Genomic DNA, 25,858 nt, shown 5'->3' on the forward strand with positions numbered 1-25,858 from the left:
TTTCTTACTCAAAAAATATCTCTCCTCCTTTCCTTTACAATTGAACGACTATTTATAGGGAAGTACCTATTGGATGACAGCTAATCTGTCCTTTATTTTCGGATATGTCTTGCGACATTCTCGCAACCTTACAAATGTTAATCTCTCAAACTCTCTTATTTTCGCACAATCATTACATTTTTCTCATGATTTTAGTTGACGTCGTTTATTATGTCACTTCCAAAATTGTTTTGCGACGCTGTTGTGTTGCGTTGTGTTGTTGATAATTTCGCTGAGGCATTATTGCTGCGAGATTCTGATCCTACATATAAAATCAAGGTAACAAGAACCAATTGATAATCTGGAATTATATTCCCGAAAAACAGCCTAGATTAATCAATCACCTCTCTACAATCCTTCCTGAATACACAAGCGGATTGTCGAGGAATCACAAAGAGTGAGACGAAGATGTTTGTGACTTCTTTATCTTTGCTATCGGAGAACTCTCACGATCTCAAGCCAATAAATCGATTGTACTCATACGATAGAACATGCAAGATCAGATCACACAACTACGATAAAAGTAGTATCGGTCTGGCTTCACAATCCCAATGAAGTCTTTAAGTCGTTAACCCGATTTTAGAGAAGAAAATCAAGGGTTAACGGAGATCGACTCTAGCGAGCGCACTAGTATCACACAGACGTGTGGGGATTAAGTTTTTCTCTATCTAGATGCCTCCTATATATAGCCTTTCAAATCAGGGTTTTGCCTTAGGTACAAAGCAAACTCTATCCACCATTAGATGAAAACCTGATTTAGATTCAAGCCAATATCTCTCAACCGTTAGATCGAAAGACATAGCTTGTCCCACACACTTGGGTACACGTTTGAGAAAACCATGCCCAAACGAGTACACGTATGTTGGTTCAACATGATAACCCAAAAGGTCAACCATATGAGCATCTCATATTAATCATGTTCTTCTTTACCATAACTAGTTCAATTGACTCAAATGAACTAGTTAAGAGTTGTTCAATTGCTATGAGATCTTATGTAACTATACAAGACACAATTGAAACAAAGATGATTCGATTCGATTAGAATCGGCTCATGAACATTATCACCACGGTTTGCATAAATCATTCCTTAATAATTAATGTTTCATGTTCAGAGCACATCTTTAGATCATAACCTCTTAATCTCACAAACAAGTTCGCGGACTTAAGTTAATCGGTTGAGTTTTCCAAACTCAGCAGAAATTCTCGGTTCGACAACTTCCGCCAGTTCGCGGACTTAGCACACAAACGAGTTTTGGAAATCCCAGCAGAAATTCTCGGTCGAGAACTTCCGTCAGTTCGCGGACCTAGTCTGCGGACAAGGTTCGCGGACTTGGCAAGCCAATTCCACAATCCTGTCGATTCTCTTGATCAATAAAGTTCGAAAACTTCATTTCAAGGAATACATGGTTATATAATCTAAAATCTCATTTCAATCATTGAAACATTCTCAGAGGGCGATATTCAGTCATGAAGAACAACTGACCTTTCTCGTCAGAGCAATTTCCAAAGTGATTGAAACTTTCATGACTTCCGTCACTAGGTGAAGATAAACCTGATCAAAGCCAAACGTTTTACCAACACATGATTTCGTGTAGAAGATAAGCAATGAATACTCAACTCGAAATATCAAGTGTATATGATCTAGTCTATATAGCATACGACTTTTGTCTCATAAGAAGTACGAGAAGAATAGATAGACTTTCGAGTGCTAGATAAGTTCAAGTCTTCACATACCTTTTTGTTGATGAAGTTCCACGGTTCCTTGGTGTAGATCTTCGTCGTTGTCGTTGAATCACCATGAAGTCCTTGAGCTCAACTACACTTTTCCTATCCTAGTCTGAGACTTAGATAATAGGATAGAAATCAAGACTTTATAGTTTTGATCACTAACATTGACAAACATGCTTGATATAGCAACGCATGCGAGGTTGACTGAGCTATGCTCTAACAATCTCCCCCTTTGTCAATTTTAGTAACAAAACTATTAATACATATGGAATACAAAAAAGATAAACTTTAGTGGCTCCTATTCCATAGTCTAATCTTCAACGTTCCTTGAAATCTTCGTCCTTCCAAGTACTCCAATGATCCCAAAGGTTGTAAGTTTAGTATCACCGTTGTTGAAGATCTGTATCTATAACAATGACAGAAATCGAGATTTTCGATCATCATTATACAGTGTCATAGTATTATTATGAACATCAAAGTCCAATTGCATCACGACTTTAACAATAATACTATGGTGATATGTATCACTCCCCCTTAGTCAATACTCCATCTCGATCATGGAAACCACTCCCCCTTACACAATGATCCGAAAACCATATGTATTTGTAGTGTGACCTACAATATTTCTCCCCCTTTTTGTCAATAAAATTGGCAAAGGTACAAGGATGGGTTCATAATGAAATTTCCACAAGAGACATTTCATGACCAAAAGAAAGACAACATATCATCTTAATTTAGATGCAATCTTATAGGCGAAGCTAACATCATTCATCAAGGAGTTTTAAGACGCAAGATAACCCCTTTAAAATTCCACAGCCGCACTCCCCGCAAGATATTACCACTAAGCACAAGTTCAAAAGAACTCTCCCCCATTTGATGTCATTCCCAAAGGAACAACAAGAGAGACCTTAATTTCGAAAGAAAAGAAGGATTTTATTTGGACATCAAAAACCATGTGAATGATTTTTTATATCCAAAACTCAACCAAAATACTCACAAGTAAACCCATGAATATTCTAATTGGAAATACGCAATTAAATCAAAACCACAAAAGTGACCAATTTAATTGAAAGTGCTCAACATAAATAAACTCAAGGAGCAACAGGCTACGACTATGTTAATCATATGGAGGTGACTAACTTAACCGTTCAAGTACTCAACATAAGGAAAACCTTACGGAATACGTGACTACATTAACCAATAGAACATGATAGTGTAGCCGTTCATATACTCGACACAAGAGCTTCTGGAATAAATGAAAACACAACTAGATTAATTACAAGAGAACCTATAATTAATCTAATCGAAAAGCAAACAACCAAACTAATCACCGAAGTAATCAATTTAATTATTTTGGGCTCAACATAAAAGAGATTACGGAACCCCGATTAAGATTATCATAGAACATGACCATCTTAACCGTACATGTACTCAACATAAGAAAGAAAACTTATGGAGTACAAACTAAATAACCAAGGGTGATTAATTTAGTTCATAATGCTCAACATATAGCATCTTACGGAACAACCAACGAAGCCAAGGTTAATCGACTTAGTTGTAAGGTGCTCAACATAAGACACACAATGGATCCTTCACGGTAAAACATAGCAAGATAGATCAATGAAGATCAATATCGTGGTTAACATACAAGGATCTATTATATCTTTGCATCATTATATGCATAACAACATAATAGACTTTATCCTTGTCACACAAAAGATTTAATTCTATTTTTCATAAAATACATGATTGCATAGGCATAACTTTTGTATTTGTTAAAAGTCCATTCGTCCTTTCATCAATAAGAATACCGATTCATGAACGACTTTACGTTTGACTGAAACATGGGACCTTCAAGTTCACGGACGCAGACAATGCATATCCCATAAAAATATTGCAATATATCAAACCATTAAAATACTGCAATAACATCATCCTCCAAATATTTTTAGAACTTAATACCAATAATCCTAAAAAATAAACATAAAAAGATGAAAACAAAATAGCTATGTGTAGTCACAATCATCGTTATACAAAGCACTAGTTATTCTTCCAACTAATCCAAAAAGAAGACATCCTAGGATACAATGCCTTTGAGAAATTCAGCATCATTCCTGAACTCCTTGTTGTCAACAACCATTGGAACATACGGTTCACGAATATAGGAGTTTATATCAACGAACTGTCTTGGCTGACTATGTCGAACAGGGCTCTCTGAATTTCTAAGGACTTTGACACAAAAGCCTTTATTTCACGAATCTCCTTTCTTACTTCCTTCAACTCATCAAGAGTATCGGAAAACTTCTGATAGTTAGAAGACACTGCTTTTGGCTTTCTTGTATTCCTCCTTTTTCTTTTTCGGGACGGAGTTATAGGAGATTTTTCTTTTTCCTTGATTGATGGCTTAACAATCATGTTGACACCTTTCATCTCCATAGACATGATACTTTGAGAACAGTTATAAACAACTGATTTTTGGATGGAATTCACAATCTCATTAGGTCTAGAGACAAAAATCATATCAGGAAGGAAAAAGGAATGTAGGGTTCGAAACCTATAAACAGTTTCGTAGTCGTTCAACTCTAAACCCTATAAAGAGTAGAATTGTCGATAATAACCCTTTCTTTTGTTTGATAGACAGATAACAACAATAAAAAAAAACTTTTCTACAAGCCTGTAAGATTGCAATCATGTCTCTTTTGATCAGGCACATGAGACACGATATGCCAAACAACACAATTAATTTGTACTGTGGTGAACAACAATTTGTCCACCATTATCCTCAAGAGAGGAATCTTCAAGCTTTTGTCTAACAAAACGGTTTGACCATACTTTCTTTTCAAATGGTCTTATTCTATCCCTGGAAACAAACTTCTTTGATGAAGATAAGATCCTACATACCTTGGCGGTCTTCTGAGCAAGTTCTAACTTTCTTGCTAATCGATCTGCTCTTCGTTGAAGTTTGTTTGCGTGCCTCATTTGATGCTTGTACTTGTAACATATTGATAATTCGTGACCCTTCATCGAACAAAACGAGCACGTCAGTCTTGGATAATATTCAGGCATCTGTGGTGCGAAAACAACTAAACACATAGTAGATCCTGAAACATCACGATCAGAGTTTCCATCGGATAAATCAATCGAATCTTCCAGCTTGATTAGGTTTCTTTCTTATCCGAACCCATTGAGGTTGATATATGTATTGCTACAAGTATCAAAATCGATGTTTTCACCAAGAAGCCCCACACTTGGTTTCCTATCTTCATCGGAATCATAGGTTTCAGACATTTCATCAAGTGTTACAGCTAGACCTTTGTTCTTAGTGTATTTTCTACGATCTGGGCATTTGTTAGCAAAATGGCCAAAACCCTTACGCTTAAAGCACTGAGGCATGTTCTCGTCATCAGCCTCGTCAGCAACCCTGTTTTTAGGAGGTACGCGACCGTAAGGTTTGTCTGATGACCTAGGTTTGTCTCTTGAAAACCATTTACTTATCTTCAACAAAAGATCCCTAAACTGTCTTGTGATCAAGGAAACCGATTTATCAAGGTCTTCATCTGAAAAATCATTCTCAGACTGATCATCCTCAGAGACATGAACACTTTTACTTTTGGCCAGTAATTTAGTGTTCTTCTGTGCTTTAAAGGCAACATCCTTTCCAACTTTGGATGTATGCTCATGGTAAAAGATCTAAAGCTTCCCAACCAATGTGTTTCTGGAAAGATTATCAAGGTTATTCCCCTCAACGATGGCATGCTTCTTAGACTCGTATCTAGATGGCAGCGATCTGAGAATTTTCGTCACAATGTCCTTTTCAGGAATAGTCTTACCCAATGAAAAAGATGCATTAACAATTTCAGACACTTTGTGATTAAACTCATCAAATGTTTCTTCATTTGCCATACAAAGGTTCTCCCAATCGGAATTAAGGTTTTGAATCCTAGCTTCCTTTTCACTGGAGTTTCCTACAAATACGGTTTCTAATATATCCCAAACATATTTAGACCTAGTGCAATTAGACACATGGTGTTGAAGACTTGGGGCAATGGCATGTATGATAGCATTCAACCCTTCAGAATTCTGCTTTGCAGCGAGAATATCGACAGCGTTGTATTCACCAATATTCTTGGGAACAATTTTGTTTCCGGCTGCAACAATGGGTGCATCATAGCCATGACTACATATACCCATGATTGAAAATCACGCGATTGAATAAAAGCTCGCATAGCAATTTTCCACCATAAGTAATTTGAGTCATCGAAGACTGGTGGTCCGTTAATAGAGATAGCACCTCTATCCATAGAGTCAGATCGCCACAAACACAAACTTGTTAGGTCTTAAACGTGTTTGCCTGCTCTGATACCAATTGAAAAAGCGGGGGTCTAACAACACCACCCAATATTTCGCTTAGAAATCTGTATGGACTAACTCCGAAATACTTTGCTAGAGAATCAACTAGACAGTCAGACTCAATCTAGATAAAATTATCTCAAGGAGTTAATATCTCTCTCTTGATTTGATTTTTACTCAAGCTAAAATCAATAGCGAGTCTTTATCAAATACAAGGAATAACTTGGACGGTACCAAAGACCAATGTCCAAGGATCAATCAATATCAATCAACCAAAGGTTGGATTTCCAATTGATGTTCACGAACGCACAACCTATATTACTTCTATTATATAAAATATAATGCGGAAAAGAAATAACACAGACACCAGAAGTTTTGTTAACGAGGAAACCGCAAATGCAGAAAACCCCGGGACCTAGTCCAGATTGAATACACACTGTATTAAGCCGCTACATACACTAGCCTACTGCAAACTAACTTCGGACTGGTCTATAGTTGAACCCCTACCAATCTCCCACTGATACAAGGTACTGTTGTACTCCTACGCCTCTGATACCAGCAGGATACTGCGTACTTGATTCCCTTTAGCTGATCTCACCCACAACTAAGAGTTGCTGCAACCCAAAATCATAGACTTGATAATAAACGAATCTGTCTCACACAGAAAAGTCTATCCCAGCAGGATAAATATGTCTCCCACAGATAAACCCTAGGTTTTGTTCCGTCTTTGGATATAAAATCATGGTAACAGGAACCAATTGATAATCCGGACTTATATTCCCGAAGAACATCCTAGATTAATCAATCACCTCTCTACAATCCTTCCTGACTACAAAAGCGGATTGTCGAGGAATCACAAACAGTGAGACGAAGATGTTTGTGACTTCTTTATCTTGCCTATCGGGGAACTCTCACGATCTCAAGCCAATCAATTGATTATACTCGTACGATAGAAGATGCGAGATCAGATCACACAACTACGATAAAAGTAGTATCGGTCTGGCTTCACAATCCCAATAAAGTCTTTAAGTCGTTAACCTGATTTTAGAGAAAAAAATCAAGGGTTAATTGAGATCGATTCTAGCGAGCGCTCTAGTATCACACAGACGTGTGGGGATTAATATTAAGTTTTGCTCTAGCTAGATGTCTCCTATATATAGCCTTTCAAATCAGGGTTTTTCCTAAGGTACAAAGCAAACTCTATCCACCGTTAGATGAAAACCTGATTTAGATTCAACCCAATATCTCTCAACCGTTAGATCAAAAGACATAGCTTGTCACACACACTTGGTACATGTTTACTAGGTTTGAGAAAACCATGCCCAAAGGAGTACACGTATGTTGGTTCAACATGATAACCCAAAAGGTCAACCATATGAGCATCATATTAATCATGTTCTTATTCACCATAACTAGTTCAATTGACTCAAATGAACTAGTTAAGAGTTGTTCAATTGCTATGAGATCTTATGTAACTACACAAAACACAATTGAAACAAAGATGATTCGATTCGATTAGAATCGGCTCATGAACATTATAGCCACGCTTTGCATAAATGATTCCTTAATAATTAATGTTTCATGTTCAGAGCACATCTTTAGATCATAACCTCTTAATCTCACAAACAAGTTCGCGGACTTAAGTTAATCGGTTGAGTTTTCCAAACTCAGCAGAAATTCTCGGGTTGAGAACTTTCGCCAGTTCGCGGACTGAGTTCGCGGACTTAGCACACAAACGAGTTTTGGAAATCCCAGCAGAAATTCTCGGTCGAGAACTTCCGTCAGTTCGCGGACTGAGTCTGCGGACTGGGTTCGCGGACTTGGCAAGATAATTCCACAATCCTACCGATTTCTCTTGATCAACAAAGTTCGAAAACTTCGGTTCAAGGAATACATGGTCATATAATCTAAACTCTCATTTTCAATCATTGAAACATTCTCAGAAGGCGATATTCAGTCGTGAAGAACAACAGACCTTTCTCGTCAGAGCAATTTCCAAAGTGATTGAAACTTTCATGACTTCCGTCACTAGGTTAAGATACACCTGATCAAAGCGAAACGCTTTACCAACACATGATTTCGAGTAAAAGATAAGCAATGAATATTCAGCTCGAAATATCAAGTGTATATGATGTAGTCTATATAGCATACGACTTTTGTCTCATAAAAAGTAGGAGAAGAATAGATAGACTTTCGAGTGCTAGATAAGTTCAAGTTTTCACATACCTTTTTGTTGGTGAAGTTCCACAGTTCCTTGGTGTAGCTCTTCATCGTTGTCGTTGAATTACCATGAAGTCCTTGAGCTCAACTACATTTTTCCTATCCTAGTATGAGACTTAGATAATAGGCTAGAAATCAAGACTTTATAGTTTTGGTCACTAACATTGACAAATATGCTTGATATAGCAACGCATGCGAGGTTGACCGAGCTATGCTCTAACAGAAGTGAAAGGTGATATCGGAAAGAAAGCGTTTTACGACTAGTTGTATGCCAGAATAGTGAAAGGTTGACCGAGCTATGCTCTAACATTGACAAATATACCAGAATAGTTTTTTTACGACTTGTATCAGAAAGTGGGAAGCTAACAGATGGAAAGCTAGCAAATATTTTCTGAGTGTTGTATGCTCCTGACCCGAACTTTTTGTTCGGTGGAAATATGTAATACCTATTTATACAAGTCGAAGTGAAACGTACCCTGTTCTCGTATGAAATGGAAAACGGATGAGTAAATGGGAGGAGGTGGTAATCGGTTACGCCTGGAATTGAAGTTCCATAAAAGAAAGTATTTTACCATTACTCCATGTATTTACTAACCGCCTCATCCCTATGACACTGTCTTGTAACCGGCGTAGTGTACGCCACACGCTGTAAACCGCCAAACCAATACCCAATGAGAATCCCCAAGTTTGTGACATGTGTTGATATCTCGAGTGTTTTCGTGAAAAACATGTAGAATGTTGCTGTTGTTTGGCAAGTTGAGCTTGAGAGACTTGCCGTCTCGGTGGTGACCTTCGACGGTCGAGATTTTGCATCTTTAGAGGAAGGGTATCCGTTGATTATTGCAACCCCTCGTTTGGTATCCAGTGGTATGAAAGCATGCCCGGCATGACTTTAATATGGCATAGTTTAGGCGCAGCCAAAAGCTAGGGTTTTGGCATTGTTTGGGCGCGACCAAAACTAGAGCCTGGCGTCGGGCCAAAGGTTTCCATGCGTTTGCTAGTAACCTTGGACGGCTAAGATCTGCATCTTAGATGGAAAAGTTATCGTTGATTGTTGTAGGCCTTCGTTTTGGAAGTCGTAAAGGTAAGGCCGGCATGGCATGGTTTAGGCGCGGCAAGGTGGCTGGCACGGCATGCCATTGGCACATGTGGCATGGACGGCATGCCTTGGCGCGGTTTAGGCATGGCCAAAACTAGGATTTTGGCGTTGGGCCAAAGGTTACCATGCGTTGGTTGGCGACCTTGGACGGCTAGGATTTTCATATAAGATGGAAGGGTGGTCGTTGATTGTTGCAACCCTTCGTTTAGGCAGCCGTAAAGGGAAGGCCGATATGGCATGGTTTAGGTGCGGCAAGGTGGCTGGCACGACATGCCATTGGAACATGTGGCATGGTCGGCATGCCTTGGCGCGGTTTAGGCGTGGCCAAAACTAGGGTTTTGGCGTTGGGGCAAAGGTTACCATGCATTGGTTGGCGACCTTAGACGGATAGGATTTTCATCTAAGATGGAAGGGTGGTCGTTGATTGTTGCAACCCTTCGTTTTTGCAGCCGTAAATGAAAGGTCGGCATGGTATGACGTGGCAAGGTGGCTGGCATGCCATTGGCACATGTGGCATGGCCAGCTTGCCTTGGCGTGCCCAAAACTAGGGGCCGAAGGTTACCATACATTGGTTGGCGACCTTGGACGGCTAAGATTGTCGCAATCCTTGGTTTTGGTAGCCGCAAAGGGAAGGCCGGCATGGTAGGGTTTAGGCGCGGCAAGGTGGATTGCATGCCATTGGCACATGTGGCATGGCCGGCATGCCTTGGCGCGGTTTAGGCGTGGCCAAAATTAGGGTTTTGGCGTTGGGCCAAAGGTTACCATGCGTTGGTTGGCGACCTTGGACGGCTAAGATTTGCATCTGAGATGGAAAGGGTGGCCGTTGATTGTTGCAACCCTTTGTTTTGGCAGCCGTAAAGGGAAGGCCGGCATGAAATGGCACGGCAAGGTGGATGGCATGCCATTGGCACATGTAGCATGGCCGGCATGCCTTGGCGCGGTTTAGGCGTGGCCAAAACTAGGGTTTTGGCGTTGGGCCAAAGGTTACCATGCGTTGGTTGGCGACCTTGGACGACTAAGATTAGCGTCTCAGATAAAAGTGTAGGATCAGAATTTCGCGAAAATGATACGCTCGCGAAATTCTTAACAACGCATTACAAAAATGTCGCAGAGCACTTTGAGAAACGACACAATAGGTGATATTAGCTTAAACATAAGAAAAATGTAATAACTTTGCAAAGATTGGAAGATCTGCGAAATTAACATTTGTAAGCTTGCGATATCATCGCAAGCCAGATCCGAAATTAGGGAAAATCTTAGTTGTATATGATTTGTCATCCACTAGGTAGCATCCTATATAAAGAGAAAGGTAGGAGAGAGAAAAGTAACTTGTATTATTATTATCTTCTTATTCTTCCCCAAAAACCAGAGAGAGAGAGAGATAGCTCGAAATACTCATTAATGGAGTCTCAATTGTAATGTAGTTGCAGTAAATCCTACACTACACCCCTCATATGATTTCATTATTACTCAACTCATTTTTAGATTTACACTCTTAATTTTATTGATGAATATTTGAATATTCTTACAAGAAAAGATAAAGGAATCAAGAATGACCTCTGCTCTAGAATTTCTCTCTCCTATTTACTTGTTTCTTACTCAAAAAAGATCTCTCCTCTTCTCAGTTGAACGACTATTTATAGGGAAATACATAGTGGATGACAGCTAATCTGTCCTTTATTTTCGGATATGGCTTGCGATATTCTCGCAACCTTACAAATGTTAATCTCGCAAATTCTCTAATTCTCGCAGGATCATCACATCTTTCTCATGATTTTAGCTGATGTCGTTTATTATATCATTTCTGAAATTGTTCTGCGACGCTGTTGTGTTGTGTTGTTGATAATTTCGCTAAAATATTATTGCTGCGAGATTTTGATCCTACATCTTGCCTCTTCTCATATCTTCTCTGCAAAGTAGAGAATGATGTGAGAAATTCCGCAGCTGTTCCTCTCTTCATATTCTGCATTTATCACACGTATTCGTTTCTTGACACGTCTTCTGTAACCGCTGCTTTTCAACCGCTCATGTCTTTTCGTCTTAATGGTGTTTATTTCTTCGAGTAAAAAAAATCTTCCTTATATATTCTTCTTACTCTTCTTTTCACTTTCTTTTTACTTTCTCTTCTCTTTTAATTCTCTCATCTCTGCAACTCTATTGTTCTTCTGTAAATTCAGCTACTGTAATTCTTCCTTCTTCAATCTTCTTACTTTTCATTCATTCCCATACTCTATATTCAAATATGCCTCCAAGTGGCCATAAACATGAGAAAAACTTAAAATACGTCCAAAAAGATCTACTGAGAAGAGGAGAGATCTTTTTTGAGTAAGAAACAAGTAAATAGGAGAGACAAAGTCTAGAGCAGAGGTCATTCTTGATTCCTTTATCTTTTCTTGTAAGAATATTCAAAGATTGATCAATAAAATTAAGAGTGTAAATCTAAAAATGAGTTGAATAATGATGAAATCATATAAGGGGTGTAGTGTAGGATTTCCTGCAACTACATGTAATTCATATGTAATTACAAACAATCATAGTGAAGATCCCTAACCCCGTGGATGTAGATCACATTGATCGAAGCACGTAAATCTTGTGTCTTATTTTCTATTTTCATTATCTTTATCTTTATTTTCATATCAAATAAGTTTAGATCTAGAAATCATAGTCATGATAATACAAGGGGTGTGTTGTAGGATTTCCTGCAACTACATTTTTGGCGCTAGAAACAGGGAACGAGTAAAGGATTTATCTTTCCTGTAACTTGTTGGATCAAGAAATTTTCATGAAGATTAGCTACTGTTCATATTTTTCTAGATCTACAAAATTTAGGTTTTAAAAATGGAAATTTTATGGAAGAAATCACACTTTCAGGGAGTAAACATCATCAACAATTCAAAGACATTAAAGAGTGAGAGAGAAAATTAGTTGTTGTGGTGAAATTTAAGGAAACAATGGAAGTTTCAGTGGAAGATTTTCATGTTCAGGAGAAGAAACAAGGGAAAGACGAAGATAATATAAGAGGCAGGCGCTGTAATTTCTGTCACAAACAGAAATTCGCAAAGATGGTTCAAGGATGAGCGAACAACAAATAGGTCACGGGTTCGAATTCGCAGAGACACGTATTTTTCATTTTCTTCTAATTTGCATGGGAGAATAAAAGAATAAGGAAAAAAGTTATGTGCTAATTTCGCAGAGAGGTTCTTGCAAAATTGGTCCAGATAGTAGTATGTGCGTTCGTGGTCGCAAGTTCGAATTCGCCTGTGAACATAGTTTTCTTCTTTTTTACAGAGAGCGAAAAAATGAATAATTTCGCAATATTGTTTCATTATTTCGCAAACAAGAGGAAACACAATTGGTCATCTGCGAAGTTAATGAGTTCATGGTCGTGTGATCAAGTCCCAACACATGCGTATTTTTTCGCACAGATATTTCTTTGATTATTTCGCACAGAAGAGAGTTGATGATAATTTCGCAGAGATATTTCGCAAAGAAGAAGCTTGCACAATTGGTCAGGAGGCATGAATGCAAGCAGCAGTTGGAATTTTATTACTTCGCAATAAATTTGATCGCAAGAGAGGCTGAGCACAGTTGGTATGGTGCAAGAAAATCCTAGAAGTGGGTCGAGGGTTCAAGTCTCACTTCTCACACTTCTTTTTGCTGCGCGAAATTCATACATTTCAAGGCATTTATTCACTTCTCTGACAACAATAGCGACTCACATGAAAGATAAGTACCACCTCCTTGAACATTTTACTTTATACTAGGAGCGAATAAAAAGATTTTTGATTTGATTTACAAAAAGCGATTCAATCGCACGATTACAAAGAATTCAAGATTTCAAAGATTATAAATATTACTAAGATTTCAAGATTACAAAGACTTCAAAATTACAGAGATTTCGAGATTTCAAAATTACAGAAAACTGAGAAAATTCAATCTATATGTTTCTCTAGAATATTTCTTTTGCAGAGAATAAAAAGATTTTTGATTTGATTTACAAAACGCGATAAAACCGTAGAATTACAAAGATTTCACAACTACAAAGATTTCAGAGTTACCATGTATTAGAATTTCTCTTGAATATTTATTTTGATTCAAATGATATGATATTATGAGAATATAAGAATGAATGAAAGAGATGACAGAAATGAAAGAATGAATGAAAGAGATGACAGAAATGAAAAGATGAATGAGAGAATAAAGAAACGCGAACATTTCGCAGAAACAAAGAGACGCGAAAATTTCCCAGAAACGCGAATAAAATTTCGCAGATAGGGGCGAACCTTTATGGCGTACACCCTAGTTCGCGAACACAATTTCGCAAGAGGCAAATGTAAGACCTAAAGTATTTCATATAAGGGGGTACCTGTTGCATGGCTCGGGGAAAGGTTACACCGCCACGGAACCTGAGTCATGGAGATTTGGGGTCAATAAAGCCCATCCGGGAGAGGCACCTTGGATTCTCAACTTAAGTATATGACTTAGGTTGGGCGACTAAGGTAATAAGAACTCTCCCAAGGAGTGCAGATCTGATCAAGGCTCCGAGGTACACGGTTGAGTCAAGAGTGCCAGGGGCGTCTGGAGCGTACCTTGCCATTCTTGACAAGTCTTGGCTTATACTGCACTCGGCCCGAAGAAAACTCCACTTAGGGTGCAGTCTCGTAATCATAAGCCCTACAGGTAAAAGGGACAAGAGGCTGCGAAAACAACTGGTTGTTGTTAAGACCGGATGGGAGGATCTAACCTTGTATGGTAGAAGTGCGCCTCCTTGAAGGGGAAACCAGGGGGGAGATAAGGGCGGAACCCTCCATTAGGGAGATGATAAGTTTCTTAAGACGCAAATGTCATGAGGCTTTTTACTCGCAAGGGTATTAAGGCTTGTCATATTTGTGCAACAATCCTGAAGAGGCAATAATATTAGAGAAAAAGATAAGACGATATCAATGGGTCATTACATGAAAGTGTAAAGACGTCCTGCGATTTCGTCGCAAGACGGCAATGTCATGGGGTTTTATTTTCGCAAGAATATTTAGGCCTGTCATATTTCCGCAACAATCCTGAAGAGGCAATAATACAAAAGAAAAAGTTAATGCAAGATCAATGGGTTTTTGCATGAAAGTGCAAAGACGTCCTTCGATTTTGTCGCAATGACAAGAGGTGGCAAAATAAGACCTTTAACTAGGAAGGCAAAATAAGACCACATAAGAAGATGAGTAAGCAAATAAGCTTGCGAAAATGACTATATGTAAGCAAATAAGCTTGCGAATATGTATATGGAAATGAAACTGAGGCAGTGAAAATGCCGCAGACTTAATACTATGATCATACTGTTATGAGATACTAATAGTGCAGGAAAGAGGAAAGATGAAACACAAGTAAGAACTTGTGAGGAACAATAACTACACGAAGAGGAATGCATACGCTAAAGAAAAAGCCAGAGAAATGGAGAATGGAGGCAATTTAAAGCTACATCAATTTTAGCGTGCAAAATGAGCTAAGTAACACAAACATTATCTATACATTGCAATAGATAAGCATTCTCATCATACAAGCATCATACTCGCATCATAAAATCATTGCATAAGCATTTCATAGCATACACATTTCATAACACAATCATCACATAAGCATTATATTCGCACAAGTACTTTAGGAAGCTGTACGGAATAATATTGCAGAATTTCACAATAATATCGCAGGATTACTCAGAATTTCACAGGATTATTCAGAATTTCGCAAGATTATTCAGAATTTCGTAGAATGTGTCAGAATTTCGCAGAATGTGATTATTTCGAATGATGTGATTATCTCGCTCAATTATTTCGCACAACTATAAGCAACTTGAAGAGATTATACCATCGCATGAGCACAAAACATGATACAGAGGCAAGATAAGAATGAAGAAACAATTCACACATTCAACATTTTCTCAAGGATTCTACCCTCATAGATAAAGAACAGAGGCAACTATGGATTACCAAGAAAACATTTTATGTTCTTTATCTTCTCGGCAAGAATCACCAAAAATAGAGTAATAATTTCGCATGAATAGAGGCAATACTTATTATTCTCATTCAAGGACGGATACTTCTTATATATTTCGAGGACTGGATACTTCTTATACTTCTCAAAGGATACTTCATACTTCATATTTCTTATATATATCGAGGATTAAGTACTAAAGGATACTTCATACTTCTTATATATTTCGAGGATTGAGTACTTCTTATACTTCTTCAAGGATACTTCATACTTCGCATACTTCAAGGTTTGATACTTCTTATTTACTTCGCAACGCTTCGGAACTTCACAAAAGAATAGAGGCAAGTACGTACTTTTCAACTCCGGTATTCTTTCGCTCGTTCCTTCATCAACAAAGATCAAAGACTACTCCAACAACACGTATCTCTCTCCAACAACTACAACAATGGATTTTTTTCCTGAAGATCGCTCTTCAAGCAATATTCAAGAAAAAAGAGGCAAGACGTGGGATCAGAATTTCGCGACAATGATACGCTCGCGAAATTCTTAACAACGCATTACAAAAATGTCGCAGAGCACTTTGAGAAATGACACAATAGGTGATATTAGCTTAAACATAAGAAAAATGTAATAACTTTGCAAAGATTGGAAGATCTGCGAAATTAACATTTGTAAGCTTGCGGTATCATCGCAAGCCAGATTCGAAATTAGAGGAAATCTTAGTTGTATATGAGTTGTCATCCACTAGGTAGCATCCTATATAAAGAGAAAGGTATGAGAGAGAACAGTAACTTGTATTATTATTATCTTCTTATTCTTCCCCACAAACCAGAGAGAGAACTCCAAATACTCATTAATGGAGTCTCAATTGTAATTCATATGTAATTACAAACAATCATAGTGAAGATCCCTAACCCCGTGGATGTAGATCACATTAATCGAACCACGTAAATCTTGTGTCTTATTTTCTATTTTCATTATCTTTATCTTTATTTTCATATCAAATAAGTTAAGATCTAGAAATCATAGTCATGATAATACAAGGGGTGTGTTGTAGGATTTCCTGCAACTACAAAAAGGATGGTCGTTGATTGTCGCAAGCCTTCGTTTTGGCAGCCAGCGGCATGTAGCAGGGTCGGCATGGCGTTGGCATGGGAACGTGGCTGGCATGGTTTGCCATTGGAACGGTGGTGCGGCTGGCATGGTTGGCATGCCGTGGCGTGGAGACGTGGCTGGCATGGCATGCCATTGGAACAGTGGTGCGGATGGCATGGTCGACATGCCTTGGAGCGAAGACGTGTTTGGCATGGCATGCCATTGGCACAGTGGTGGGGCTAGCATGGTCAGCATGCCTTGGCGCGGAGACGTGGCTGGCATGGCATGCCATTGTCACGGTGGTGCGGCTGGCATGGTTGGCATGCCTTGGCGCGGAGACGTGGCTGGCATGGTTTGCCATTGGAACGGTGGTGCGGATGGCATGGTTGGTATGCCTTGGCGCGGAGACGTGGCTGGCACGGTTTGCCATTCGCACGGTGGTGCGACTGGCATGGTTGGTATACCTTGGCGCGGTAGCATGAGAATTAGGGTTTGCCATAGATGATGTCAGTCAATGTTAAGGGTTCTGTCGTGGAACATAACCCATGTAAAAAAAAGGTACCCCTGTAATTCTTATGTAGGCATGCTGATTGATTCAATAAATGTGCTAATGGTCATAGTGACGTCATGTCAGATGTACAGTTTTACGATTTTAATCCTAAGCTAAAAACCACCATCAACAACTTGTAAATTACATGTTACCATATTATAAAACCATTGATAAAACTAGAACCATTAGTTATTTCACTTCACCCATAACTAGAAACTTTTATGATTTTGTCCTATGCTTGTTGTGTGAATCTTCTAGCTAAAACCTTAGAGTGCTTGTGTGATTAACAATTAATCTAATTTAACAACGATCGATTCTAAGGATAATGGAACGCGGATCTCGAGGTAGGCGTGGCTTTTCATCAAAAAGGTGGGAATCGATAACGAACTCTCTTGTATTCATTATCGTGTGTGTTTTCATGGCCATTCGCTTGTATGTTGATGGTTCATCATATTACGGGTACGCCAACCCGATATATAGGCCCTATATGCTTTTGGGACTTCCCCATGTTTGTCGGTATGGAATGGTGCCGAGGCTCGGGTTTTCCTGGTAGTATTTATTACTTTTATTATCTAGAGGAACCATTAACATGCGAGATGAATGTGTTTTCAGTGTTTTCATCCGACATGTATATCTGTTGATAAATGTTTGAAAGTTTGTTATATATTTCCTCTGAGCACCCCTTTGGGGATGATGTGATCATTCGTTTCCCACTCCAGTTTCAGATAACAGGTTCGATAGCGTTCGCGAAGATGATCAAGATTAGATGATTCTGCTTTATTTGTTTTTATGTATATACCTAGTTTGATAATCAACACACTATTAAATATGTATCATCTGAGAAGAATTCATGTATTTATTTTCAGAGAGGGTTTAGTTTTGGGTTAATCTTATTTTAGAAATTTGTTTATTGCTTAATTAGACGTTTTAGATCCTTGATGCCTCAGATTGTCGAATGTTAACTTAGACTTCTAAGTAGGTGGACTTAGGGGCGTCACAACGACTTTGCAAACCTAAAAAATGAAACATATGCACTTCTTTTATTTCATTTGATCAAGATAAAGAATTTTTTGATCGATAAAAAGTTTGGCACTGACGAGTCTCGAACTCAGATCATTGGTATCATCAACCAATAACTATATCATCCAGGTCACTGGCATCATCATCGGTGATTATACCATGCATGTCACTTGTATCATCATCACCCAATGCTTATACCTCATGATCATTACTGACACCTGCAATATGGACATTACAAGATGACCATTAATGACAAGATTGAAAACTCACTCTTTGTATCAGGTTTCAGCTGCCAGTGTTGTATATTGATTAGCTAGTGAGGTTTTCCTCAATAAATTTAGGATTACAAAGTAATGTCCGCCAGGGTTTGCATACGTACCTGCAACTTAAGATCGATTTCACTGGTAACCTTCGAAACACATCCACCTGGATCTCCTCTAGTAGTCGCAACATTGATCTGATCCTGCTTCCTTTTCTTATTCCAAGAGTTTCAATTTAGTGGTACTGTGAGGACACTGGACAGTGCACAGCTTTTTATAGCACCCACACCAGGCTACCATAGATTCTTATGGTTTCGGGCCTTTCGATCTATAGTGTTAGGGTTTATCAGGGGTCCGGTATTGACCTTTCCGGGTCTTTCTATATCCAAACAAGGGGTGCATGTATAATAAGGCCCAAACACATGCAGGACTTAATCTCTGGCATAATACAGCCGTTAGATAAGTTTAGTTTAAGCCTAAATGAAAAAACAGAACACCAGTTATCAAGAAGGATATACATTAAAATTTGGGAAGAAGATCGGCCTTCTAAATAAATAGTTCATAAGTGCTCTGTGACTCGGTGAAAAACTCGGCGTGAATCGGAAATTTAGATGATCATGTTTTTGAACCTTGATCTTTGATTTTTTTTCTTTGCATGTCAATTTTCTAACTTTTAATGGGTTTAATTCTTTGTTTTGTCTAGGTACTGGCGATCGTGCTTGGGGTTGTTAGGAAATTGGATTGGTTTTGCCTGATTGTCCCAGTAATCTGCTTTTTTGATTTCATAACTCCACTTTTGATACTGATTTTTCATGGGATGATACAATTACAAGCTTTTTGGCCTTATCCTCGTAATGATTTTCTTTCATCTACTTTTTTATCCAACTCATGGATAGGTCTCTTCCGACAACACAACCAACTTTTAATTAACCCTAACTCTCAACTAGCAGGATGTAAGAAGCTTCCCTCCAGGTGTAAGACATTCACCCATCATAATAGTGGCAGAGTTTATTTAATAACTAGCTTTTACCTTGTTTTTTTCTCCTACTTCTTTTCTTATTCTTCGAGCTCTATCTTCATGGACTCCAAACTGATTCAAGTTCAAGAAAATATGGAACTCACATCAATAGCAGATAGACTTAGAGCTCTGAAAGAACCCTCAAATGTCAACTGAAGATTTATTACTGGGTGCAGAACAATTCAAGTTTAGTTTTTTGGGTAAGCCTTATTCTGCTAAGATTTATACAGTAGGTGAATTGGATAAAGAACTATCAAAAAGTGAAGAAGTTTGGATTCGGTTGTTCTATGAAAAGCAACCTTTTAATTTATGTGGGTTTTGTTACACAATCTATCACAAGGAACTGGAATGTGAAACAATAGCTGCTTATCTTCTTCAACAGCAGCGAGGCTGTCTGTCATCCACTTAAATACTTGATCCTCCATCATGGACAAATCTGAATATGAGAGGAGTTAAATATGGTAACTCTGCTTCTGCTCAGATACTACAAGACCAAGAAAATCAACATGCAATTACTGATCTGAAAGCACATAGTTTAACAGAGATGAATCAGCTTATTTGCATTGGGTCTGAGTCTGAAATGGTGGTGGCAAATCCTTCTGCTAACATGCATGTAGTAACTGCAGCAGTCATTCCAGAACAATTCACTGTCAATGTAACAAAAGAATCGGTTTCTTTAGAAGAACATGCATGATAAGACAACATGATGGATGTTACTTTGTCCTCTTCTTCTCCAGTTACTGTGGTTTACTATAATTCTCAAGGTATGATACGAGTTAATAATAATACTTTGTTTGATAGAGAGAAGGTGGTCCATGGCCAAGGAAAAAGACTGAGAATGGAGGAGGATGGTCCTAGTAATTCCAAAAACTTACATCATAGTCCTAGCAAGAACATAGAAAGAGATAATATTCTAAAATACATGTCTGAAGAAAATGTGGAGCAGCAGTTACATGACTTTAGTGCTTCAATGGGTCAGGAAAGTGGATTCGGGTCAAATATGGATCTCTTAAGGTCCTACATTGCTTTAAGAGAATTTTATTTATCTTTTAATGATTTAAATGCTAGCAACGTAGATCCGGATACATTTCATCCTGTTAGATCTTACAAGAAACCTCTTCAAGCACTTGTTGCACAATTTGAGGATAATTTGTCCAATGACAACTCTACTGATCTTAATGTACAAGTTTCAGGAAATGAACATGTCAGTCTTGATGATCACTCTCTCCATCTCCTAACTCACATTCTTCATTGCATGGGACTGTTTCCGAGAAAAATCACTCCAAAAGATTTAAGGCAGCATCTTCAAGCACTGATGGCCAGGTAACTACCCTGATAATTTCAAGTCCAAAGTTTTATTTTGTTTACATTTTACATAATTTCCATGTTTATATTTTTTCTTGCAAAGAACATCATATCAGGTTTTATTCAACTTCAATTTATGGTATAGAAACTATGAAAATCTTGTCGTGGAACGTTCAAGGGTTGGCTGGTAAAGAAACTATTGACCATTTAGTTGATATCGTTCATATTCATAGTCCAGACATCATCTTTTTGGTAGAAACTAAAACTGGGGAAGAAAAAGCAAGGTCTTTAACTCAGAGATTGAATTATCCAAATTTTCACTTTGTTAGTTCGATTGGGCTATCTGGGGGTTTGGTTCTACTATGGAAAAATGGATTTTCTTGTGACTTAGTTTGTTCTAAAGATAATATGAAACATCTCCTTATTACTTCTAATCCTTACAAACATGAATGGCTCCTTTCTTGTGTTTATGGTTCAACACATTATGATTTGAAAAAGAAACAATGAGACTTCTTAAAAGATATCAGTGAAAATATTTTTCAATCATGGTTGGTCATAGGTGATCTGAGTATTCATATGTCAAGAGGTGATGCATCAACTAGTACTAGTTCTGTAGGATCAGATTCTCGCAACAATTGTGTCTCAGCGAAATTATCAATGGAACTGCACAATAGCGTCGCAGAACAGTTTCAGAAAACAACGTCAGCAAATATCATGGTAAAGATGTGATAGTCTTGCGAAAATAAGAAAGCTTGCAAAGTCAACATTTGTAAGGTTGCGAGAATGTCGCAAACCATATCCGAAAATAAAGGATAGATTAGCTGTCATCCATTATGTATTTCCCTTATAAATAGTCATTCAAATTGTAAAGGAGGGAGAGATTTTTTTTGAGTGAGAGATAAGTAAATAGGAGAGAGAAAGTTGAGAGCAGAGATCATTCTTGATTTCTTTATTTTCCTTGTAAGAATATTCAGAAATTAATCAATAAAATTAAGAGTGTCAACCTAAAAAGAGGCTGATCAACGATAAAACCATACGAGGGGTGTATTGTAGGATTTCCTGCAACTACATAATGGCGCTAGAAACGGGGACGATTGAAGATTGAAGACTATTCTAGAAAAAATCGAAGATTAACATTGAGATTTGTGAGAATTTATAGTAGTTGATTAAGAATTTTTCATAATTTCTTGAAACACTGTTAGCATTGAAGATATGGCTAGAAGAAGAAATACATCCGAACAACCAACTACTATTAGAAGAAGCAAAAGAATTGCTGGAAGAGAAAGAAGTGAAATGGGAGAATCTACTAGAAGGAGGAATAATAGAAAAAATATAACTCAATCACCAATTCAACAAACACTAGTTCAAGAGAGGAATACAGATTATGACAGAGTGAGCGTACACACTTGGCGATCAAATTCAGCAGAAGAAATAGAAGAATAACAACAAAATAGAAATTACATACAGGAAGAGAGAAATCAAGAAGCAGATGAAGGAATAATTCATGGAGATGAAGAAATTGGAGCGTTAGAAACATTTAGACGAAGAATACATGAGGAAAGAAGAGTTGAGGCGGAAGAGCGTGCAAATTTAACAAGACAGAATCACGAATTAAGAATGGAGAATATCATATTGTAGAATAGAAGATCGAGAAGTATTACAAAATCATATTCCAGATCAACTAGAAGAGAAATGAGGCAAAATTCACCTACAATCAATGTTGGAAACAATATTCCGGAAGAAATGTCAAATCCTAATGAAAAATATCGCGAAAATAGAGAAAGAATTGATGATCGTCACATTCCACAAAATGACACTTTTGATGATAGGCAAATTAGAGGAAATCAAGAGAACGGGAAAATTCAGAGGCAAAGTAACCAAGATGGCGAAGGAAATCAAGAGGAGGGAAGAAGAATTTTACACGTGAGAGAAAATCAAAGAAATCAACAGACAATTGAAGAAGAAATTGAAAGACATAATGCTGAACAAACACGTTTAATCTGCGAACGTGAAAAGTTGAGAGCGGAAATGGAAAAGCAAGAGCTTCAGGAGACAATTCGCCAGAACAATCATGACAACCGAGAAAGAAGGCATATACAAAACTGGAATAATGATAATCTCAATGAGGAGTATGATAGAGTGAAGAGAATGGCTGAAAGACAGCGAATTGAGTTGATAAGAAATGAACAAAATTATGGAGGGGAAAATGAACGACATCATCGCTTGCGAATTCAAGATAGGGATGAGGAAGAGAATCGCAGAAGAAGACGAGATGAGGATAACGAACAAGAGATACAAAATTTCGCAAGAAAAGATAAACGTGAACGCAGAAGAAGAGAAGAAAAATTAAAGAGACCAGTGGGTCAAGATTCATGAGTAAATCAACAAATCTTGAAAGAATTAGAAGAAATGAGAGGAATGCTAAATAACAGAGGAGAAGCAGGTAGAAAACAATTGGATGAAGCAATAGAAGAAGCTGCGAAAACTTCATTTACCAGAGAAGTACAATTAGCATGAATACCACCGAAATGCAATTTTCCCGCATTAACCATCATTTTCGATGGAACAACTTGTGCAATTCAACACATTAAAGCTTATGTGAGGTGCATGTTACAATGGGAAAATCATGATGAGGTATTGTGCAAATATTTCGCATCCATCTTAACAGGAGAGGCGTTAAAATGGTTTGAAGGTATACCAAAGAACACAATAACCTCCTTAAATCATTTGCAGACCACATTCTTGGGAGCATATATAAGTAATAATTCCTCACGACCTGGTATAGAAGATGTGTTTGGATTAAAACAAAGGATTGGTGAAAGCTTGAAACACTTGACTAAAAGATGGAGAACCATGTGTAGCGAAATGGCTGGCCATGTATATGAGAGATATCTCATATTATCATTTATCAATGCTATGTTTGCAACAAACCTGTTGTATGTCCAAATTTTCAGAGTCAAGAATACAATTACAATGACTGAATTGCGAGAACTTCAAGAAGAATACATTTCTTTGGAGGAAAGACAAAATGAAATGGAATCATATCCAGTTTTGAATACCAGCTCACAAGCATCGAATGCAAGCTTATTACCCAAGCTAATAAATACAGTGGAGAATACTTCGCAAGTACAACAAGAAAAGGTGATAGGTAACAATCAGCAGAAGTTGGTAGCTATGGGAAGTCAAGATCAAGAAGAGTATGAAAGAGAAAGAAATTTTTAAAGTCGTGGAGGAAATAACAAGATTCAAAGACTCGATCAACCGCAAGAAACTTATGGAGGTCAAAGACCAAACTTTAATAGAGGACAAGGAGGTCATAAGGTAGTATGGAAGAAATCAAGATGCCACCTCTAAACGCAAGTGTGGAAAAGATATGGGAAGCTATAATCTTGATGGAAAATATACCAACACCGTGGAACATGGAAACGGAACCACCTCCAAATCACAGAAGTCATGAATTTTGTTCTTATCATCATTTTCATGGGCATACCACAAACGATTGCAGAAATATAAAGAGGATTATTTAGAGAATGATATATCAAGGGAAATTAAACGACTTTCTGGTAGGGCATCCACAACCTCAACCATTACCACCACCACCAGAACATCACAAAGTGAATACAATGAAAAAGAAAGAAACATTCTTCATAGAAGTGGGTGCAAAAGCAAAAAATTTATTCTGTCATTCTATCGTACATTCATACAAGACAATTGAAGACTTTCATGATAATGTTTTAAGTCGAGTGTTAGGAAGACATAATAATGGAAAAAAATTATGAATATTACGAAAATTTCGCAATTAGAGGGATGGCAGAAACAGATAATTTCTTTTACCGCAGAAGAAGTTTCCGAAGGAGAAGAGATGCATGACAATCCATTGGTAATAAAATTAGAGATCCAAAACCAAAAGAAGATGAGGATGATGAAACTGAAGATTCATGGTCAATCTATAGAATCCTAGTCGATACTGGAATCTCTGTGAACATCTTATTTTATCATACTTATAAAACCATGAGTGGAAGAGATGATGATCTTATACCATCAACATATAAGATATATGGTTTTAATGGTACTGCAAACAAGCCTAAACGGGAGGTTAATATTCAAATTCCATTGAAGGGAATATCTTCATAAATCTCATTCTGTGTTGTTGATGTAGAATCACCCTACAATGCATTAATTGGTCGACCTTGGCTACATGGGATTCTGGGTGTAACTTCAACTTTCCATCAATGCATCAAATTCCCTCACCCCAGTGGTGTAGGAATCATAAAGGGAGACTGGGTTGAAGGAAAGAAATGTTACGAAACTGAGATAGAATCTTGCGAAGGAAGAGGAAATAAGAAGGAAAACTGGCGACATAAAGTCAAGGATGTACAAAGAAGTGAGAAGTTGATGGTGGATACAATCGAAAAGAAAGGAGAAGCGATGTTACAAAATCAATGCTAGCTCAGGGTAAAAAGGATGAACATAACAGCACCAAGGAAGCAGTAGCAGAAATCATAACGAAGCAGAGGAGGGCAAAAGTAATAAAAGCAAGAAATGTATGAATGATTAAGTTCTTGCGATAATCTCGCAATAAGTAAAATTCTCAAAAATACATTTGATTGAACAACAAAATTGAGATTGCGAAATTCAGATACAACGTTATGAATTGCGAGACTCTCGCAGAGATAATGAATTTTACAGAAAATAATCAAAAAAGAATGACAAAAGAGAAAGAGGCGAACCTTTATGGCGTACACCCTAGTTCGCGAATAAAATTTCGCAAGAGGCAAATGTAAGACCTAAAGTACGTCATATTAGGGGGTACCTGTTGTATGACTCAGGGAAAGGCTACACCGCCACCGAAACCTGAGTCATGGAGATTTGGGGTCAATAAAGCCCATCCGGGAGAGGCACCTTGGATTCTCAACTTAAGCATATGACTTAGGTTGGGCGACTAAGGTAATAAGAACTCTCCCAAGGAGTGCAGATCTGATCAAGGCGCCTAGGTACACGGTTGAGTCAAGAGTGCCGAGCGAGTTTGAAGCGTCCTTGCCATTCTTGACAATTCTTGGCTTATACTGCACTCAGACTAAAGAAAACCCCACTTAGGGTGCAGTCTCGTAACCATAAGCCCTATAGGTAAAAGGGATAAAAGGTTGCGAAAACAACTGGTTGTTGTTAAGACTGGATGGGAGGATCTAACC

The sequence above is a fragment of the Papaver somniferum genome, chromosome 1 (assembly GCF_003573695.1).
Source record: "Papaver somniferum cultivar HN1 chromosome 1, ASM357369v1, whole genome shotgun sequence".
Classification (NCBI taxonomy): Eukaryota; Viridiplantae; Streptophyta; class Magnoliopsida; order Ranunculales; family Papaveraceae; genus Papaver; species Papaver somniferum.